Source organism: Capsicum annuum, chromosome 1 (assembly GCF_002878395.1).
Source record: "Capsicum annuum cultivar UCD-10X-F1 chromosome 1, UCD10Xv1.1, whole genome shotgun sequence".
Classification (NCBI taxonomy): domain Eukaryota; kingdom Viridiplantae; phylum Streptophyta; class Magnoliopsida; order Solanales; family Solanaceae; genus Capsicum; species Capsicum annuum.
Genome location: NC_061111.1, coordinates 42,022,902 through 42,030,318, shown reverse-complemented (window position 1 = coordinate 42,030,318; position 7,417 = coordinate 42,022,902).

Genomic DNA, 7,417 nt, shown 5'->3' with positions numbered 1-7,417 from the left:
ATACTTAAAAATCTCATTAAATGAAAAGTTAAATATAGATGTACAAAATATAATATAGTGATCAAACGCCATGGTATTTATTCAGATTTCTATAACAGCAAACCAACACCATATGTACTAGGTATCAATAAATTAGCTAGGTTGGTAAAGCAGAGTTTCATATTGCTAATGAGACGTTATATTAATTACCACTTACCAAAGTATTGTATTAAAGAGATGGGTTAGAGAGAGAATGTCCTGCTTCTCTCTAACTTGCTTCCATTCCTATTGACCTATCGACCCTGATGTCGACTCTCTATTCTCTTTCGATACCCAACTTCCCTACCAACGATGTTCCAATGCAGGAAAATAACCCAACCTACAAGGACGTCATCACCAATCAACTACCCTCCCCTAGCAATTCAGCAAATTTCGAAGAGGACGATGACCTCTTGGAATTGGATCTAATCAACCTCTCAATGGAAAAGAAGGCTCGCCTCTACGATCCTTGGAAATTATCCGTAATCATCAAACCGTTGCGGAAGAATTTTGCTCGCCAGTACCTCAAAATCAAATTAGAGGCTCTGTGGAAGCCCTTACGCCCCCTATGCCTCATTGATTTGGTATCGGGCTTCTGTACTGTAAAATTCAAAGACACAGAGAGTCAAGCAGAATCCCTCCAAGGAGGACCATGGTTTATCACCGGAACATTCATTTCAGTAAGGAAATGGGAGCCGAATTTTGTGTCGAGCTGTGCACAGATCGAATCAACCGCAATCTAGCTACGCCTACCACAACTCCCCACTGAGTTCTACGACTCCCAAATCCTACAAAGGGTGGAAATAAGTATTGGGAGGCTTCTAAAGATCAATGCATGTACATCGACTACCCTACGAGGTCGTTATGCCCGATTATGCATTCAAATCCAATTGGGCATACCCGTATTGACCTCAATCAACATAGGACACTATCAAGAGATAGTATACGAAGGAGAGGGGATCCTCTGCACTTCATGTGGTCAATTATGTCACACAACCACTAGTTTCCACGACCAACAAGACCCGCCCGTCCAAGAAAACCCATCACCGGATAAAACGTCTACACCAAAAGGGGAATGGCACACAGTGTCCTTCCAGAAAAACAAACAGAGAAACCGGGTTCCCTCAGACGACCCAGCTCCAAACCAAAACTTCGACAAGGCTAGAGGAACAACGGTAGGTAAGTTTCTGACTTCCCGACACTATGGCGAAGGCGAAAGGTTAGGGCAGCCTAACACTTCTGGGCCCTCCTAGGGCAAAGCAAAATTGGGCCAACTGCCAGACCCCCCATCTATAGAAAAAATTGGGCCAGGCCCAAATTCGGTATCCAATTACCAAGTGGATACCCCTATGGAGTAGGCCAAGTATGATGAAGAACTTAAGGCCTCCTCTCTTTCGAGACCCAATACCCCTGTCAACTCGAACAGGCCCACTTTAGGGAAACAGGGGCCTTCTTATTCTATTTCTAATTTAAACAGTACCCATTCCTTAGTTGAATTAAAAATTAAAAAAAGATTTATGGGCCTATCAGAGCCAGCTCAGCTCAGACAATCATGAGCCTGCAGCTAAAAATCCCCCCACGCCCGTCAGAAACCTTTTCGATTCGAAGGGTGATTTGATGGACTCTGTCCATTACGCAGACATTGCATTTAATGCTAATGTCAATACCAAGGTTGAGGCCTCTTCAACTCCCTCTCTTACTATATCTCAATCCAGCAACATGGCTACTTCCCATTCTTCAAAAAAGGATAGTGATGAATCCACCACAAAGCTTTGATATGATCACACTGATCACGGAAACGCTTCTAATAGACCACCTCCTAACTTCTTGGTTGGAGGTCTGCCTTATGAGCCAAACTGTACCACTACACGTGCAATGGGAGAGGAGGCAGGTCACTTTACTCATCCAGGATCGCAGATACCTGGCGCTCCTAGTCATAGAATGCCTACGTCAGGGTCTGTCCAACTATGGACAACATATGTGGATGGAAACCCTGTTCTATGTAATAGGGTCAACCTTTCAACTGGAACTGACCCCAGAAAACCTATCATCCATGATGAATCAGATAAGTGTCAGCCTCCCCTTCTTCTAACTCTCAAATTCCCTTCTGTTGGCACAGGGCCCAACTTTTGTGAGCTTTCCTGGGGGGAGCCAACCTCTCTCAGTCTCAATAACGACCCCCACCCCCACCCCACCCCCATCTCCCATGTCACTAGAGAGGCTAGAAAGAGTAAAAACCATAGAAGCCCTGAGGGAAGGAAATAGAAAACTAGAAGGCCTTTTAGCACAACTGAGAATCCCCAAAATGGATGTCTTCACGCTAGAAAGACCTGTAAATATAGCGTTCATAGACCTCATACACGAGATGGTCATTGTTCTCTTACCTCATCCATTGACAAAATTAGGCCTAAAGCTAAATGTGCCAAACCTTATGATAGGGGAGTATTTCACTACAAAAATGTCTCCTCTATCGAAGAAAAGGAAGAGCCTAGAGATGCATGCCCTCTCCAACTCATTAGAAAAGGGGAAAGAGATACTGCAAGGCTTCCATCAACTCCACAAAACTATGATAAAGAGTTGTTTGATCTGGAATTTTAGGGGAGCCAATAGAGTAGAATTCATGAAGCAATGTAAATCCATGATTAGTATCTACCACCCCTGCATCTTGGCCCTTCTTGAAGCCAAGATGGTGGATCATAAAAATGTCTCTAATAACCTTGGTTACCACAACTACATTGAGTTCAGTGCTAGTTGAAACTCAGGGGGCATAATAATTATGTGGAAAGAGGACAATATCTCCATCACCAGCCTCTCCATATCCCCTCAGGCTATTTATGCCTTTGTTAAGGTAAAATCTCAAAACTCTCGCTAGATCCTTAGCATTGTATATGCTAGTATTGATTTTAATAATAGAAAACTTCTGTGGGACCAACTTATCTCTCTTCCCAATTCTTTGCCCTACATGGGCATCAACAGCTGGGTAGTGGGGGGATCTTAATAAGATCTTAAGGGCTAGTGAAAAATCTGGAGGCAACCCCATAAATATTAACATGTCCTCCTTGTTCTGGGATTGCATCAACAAGTTCAATCTCATTGACCTGGGCTTCATTGGCAGTAAATTTACCTGGTCCAATATGAGATATAGAAACAAACAAGGCCCCATCTTAGAAAGACTAGAGAGGTGTTTAGTTAATGACCATTGGGTCCACCTATATCCTGAGGCCTCTGTCACCCACCTTCTTAGAATCCACTCTGACCACTCCCCTCTCCTTCTAAGCCTCAGTAGAACTCCTTAATCCCTTTCTAGATCCTTCAGGGTGGAATTCATGTGGTGCAACCATCCTGATTTCAACAATCTCATCCTCAACTCTTTCCCTAAGGGAGATGACCTCACTAATGCAACCCTCCTCTTTGTTGACATAGCAAGAACCTAGAATAAAGAAACCTTTGGCAACATCTTCAAAACCAAAAAGCAGATACTTGCCAAGTTAGTAGGTATTCAAAAATTCATTCACTACCCCACCATCCCCTTTCTCCAAAACCTAGAAGCCTCTCTTACCAAGGATTTTAATTACTTGTTTGACCAGGAAAATGAGTTCTAGAAACACAAATCCAGGATCAACCGGCTTATTGAGGGGGATAGGAATACAAGATTCTTTCACACTTCCACTCTGAATAGGAGAAAAAGAAATAGAATCAACTCTATCTAAGACAATGGATATTGGATCTTTGAACCCTCTGAGATCTCTAATGCAATCACCTCTTTCTACAAAACTCTATTTCTTTGAGCACACCTACTCTCCCCTCAGAGTTCAAACAAATCCCTCTACCTAGGGTTCCCTTAATCTTTCTTCCCACTCTTTACTTGGTTCCATTCCTAACCTTGATGAGATTAAAAGGGTTGTGTTCTCCTTTGGCCCTACCAAAGCTCCTGGCCCTGATGAGATGCATCCCTTCATGTACAAAAGATACTGGGACAGCATGGCCCCCCTGATCCATGAGTTATGTAAAGAAACCTTCACCTCATGTAAAATGAACCCTACATTCAATACCACTTACCTTTGCCACATTCCCATATGCAGAAATGCAACCTCCTTAAAAAACTTCAGGCCCATTGGGCTGTGCAATACTCAGTATAAGATCATCACCAAAATTATTACCAATAGACTAAAACCCCTCCTTCACACCATCATTGGGCATAACCAAGACATTTTTATGCCTAAAAAGAGAGCCTGTGATAATGTCATCATTGTCCAGGAATACTTAGATCACTTCAGGAAAATGAAGGGCTCTAATCCCAACATGATCCTGAAAATTGATCTAGAAAAGGACTTTGATAGAATTGAATAGTCTTTTATCATACAAGTTTTAGCCTTTTTCAATTTACCCCTTGGCCTCTCTCAGCGCATTCTCTCTTGCATCTCTTCTTCTTCTATCTTTATCCTGGTGAATGGAAATATAATTCCCTCCTTCCAACCTACCAGAGGGATAAGACAAGGGGACCCTATGTCACCCTATCTCTTCATCCTCTATATGGAATTACTCTCCAAGAGAACCAATTATGAGGTGGACATCCTACAATGGTCCCCCATTTTTATAAGCAGCAGGGGACCCAAAATTTCACACCTATTCTTTGTTGATGACCTGACTCTTTTTGCCAAAACCAATGTACAAAATTGCCATACCATCATTGGCACTCTAGACAGCTTCAGCAAGCACTCAGGTCAAAGGGTCAATAGAAATAAATCTAAGGACTTGTTTTCCAGGAACTGCAGTGAAGCTTCTAAGCAAAACCTCTCCTCCATCCTAGGCATCAAATCCAGCAATACCTTTTAAGAAATACTTGGGCTTCCCCACTTTCACTAAGAAGACTGTTAATTCTGATTTCCATTTCCCCCTGGACCACTCTAGCTAAATCTTGCATTAGCAGCATACCCAATCATATCATACAATTCATCCTTCTGCCTAGAAAAATCCATAAGCTCGTTGATTGGTCCCAAAGGAACTTCATATGGGGCTCCTTGGACTCTAGAAGAAAGATGAACATGGTCAAATGAGAGACTCTGACTAGACCAAAGAAGGAAGGGGGATTGGGGTTACAAAAAGTTTACCTAAAAAAGGACACCCTCCTTAGTAGTCTTGCTTAGAGACTGAACTTTAATCCCACAAGCCTTTGGGCTAATATCTGGAATCATAAATATAACCTGAATTCAAACAGCATCCCCTCCAGTACCTCTAGAACTTGGAGAAACATTCAAAGAGGCTAGAACCTCTGTAGAGATGCTACCTGCTGGTCTATCTACAATGACAATAAGGTGGATGCTTAGGAGAACTGTTGGATCCCCGCCTTCCTCCTCTCAAGAACATTATCCAGGGTCTTTATCCAGGCCATAACACTTCTACCTCTCTAACCAGTTTCCGAAATAATGAAAATTGGAACTTCAACACCCTCTCCTTTGAAATCCTCTCTAACATCCTTCATATCATCAAAAATACTTTTTTTCCTAATCATGCAATTCAGCAGGATACCCCTCCTTGGCTGTTAAATGGGTCTGGAATATAATCATGTAAGAGTGCCTATGCCCACATCCATGCTAAAAAGTAACCCTCCACAACAACAACAGATCCTGGAGCTAGATCTGGCAAGCTGTCATTCCGAAGAAGATAAAATTCTTCTTTTGTATTTTGAACCACAATAGCCTCCCTACTAGGAAAACCTTGCATAGCAGGGGCATCAACACAAGTCCAGTATACCCCTCCTGCACTCATCCCTAAGAAGACATTCAACACCTCTTCTTTGAATATAACAAGGCCAATTCTCTCTGGAGAAACATCATGATCTCCTACCAGGGAAAGGCCAACATCACTATTCATAGCTTTTCCCCTCCCAATTAGGATACCACCCGGAGAATCCTAAACCATACTAGTTTTGACAATAAAGTTGACTGGACCTTTTTTCTCCCCTTCTGCCTTTGGAACATTTGGAAAGCCAGGAAAAATAAGGCTTTTAACAATAGGAATTATCCTCCCTTATTTAGGAATGCCTACTCTGAAGCTGTGGAATTCTATTTCATAAGCAAGCATCCCGATAGGAACCCAAGAATCACTATTTCCTTAAGCTGGATACCCCCCCCCCCCCAGGAACGCCTATAAACTTAATACGGATGGGTATTGTATGGAAATCCTGGAAAAGGGGGTATTGGTGGGGTGGTGAGAAATGGGTCGGGCAGTTGGGTGCTAGGCTTCATGCAAAGTTTCCACCATGTCTCCAATAACCTCATAAAATTGATGACCCTTAGAAAAGCCTATAAATCGTAATGGAGCACAACTTATGCCCTGTAGAGGTCTATGTGGACTTTGAGGAGGGTATTAATTGGTTAGAAAAGGGGAATTTATTGTATAACCCAATTATTCATGATTGCAGGTCTTTGATAAGAAGATTGGACAGACCTCCTGTTCACCATAGTTACAGGAAAGAAAACAAAGTAGTTGACTCGTTGGCTAAGGTTGTAGCTTAGATGGATTATTTTGAAAGTTGTAAAGTTTTTAAAACCCTCCCCACTTTGTAATTCAGGACGTTTGGGCTGATTTGGAAGGGAAATGCTACCTACACAAGGTCCCTTCTTATCAAAACAGTGGAAATCGCCCACTTATTTTTGTGATGGAGTCTGATTGAGCTCCCAAACTGTTAACTCCAGTTTATTTATCTATGGAATGCCTCTTAATTACCAAAAAAAAAAATTTCCACTTACCGGCTTATCCATTTTTGAAATTGTCCTTAATGATCAATAATTCTTTACTTGAGGGGTCGTTTGGTTTTATCATGAGACTAGTTTAGCCGCAAGTGCCTCACACGTGTAACATTTGATTATTTAAAATTAAATGATTTTATCCATTGCGGATATTTTATCAAACGTTTTTATATTTATTCTTAAATTTTTTAAATTTTCTTAAAATCAAATTTAGTTGATTTAGAATTCTTAAACTAATGGAAAAGAATTACTTGTCATTAATTCTGATGATTCTAATAAGAAAAGGTTTTACCATAAATATATTTAATTAATTTTCAACTCTTATATATTAGGAAAAGTAGTGAAAAGACGATTTTATCTAAAGCAAAAACTCTTAATGAAGGGTAAAAAATTCAAACATTATTTCTAAGGTCCTTCACACTTTTAATATAATATAGATATAGATTATAAAAGTATGTTTGTATGGTTATTACATAATATCATATATATGGATCTGAAAAGTTAACTTATATATAGTTATCATTAAATAAAAAAAATCAGGTGTGAGATAGTAGAGTCATTATAAATAGAGTAGAGTAAAAAATATAAGATATAGCATATTCAATATAATTCCACCAAGTGAGAAATAAAAAGATAAAATATATATA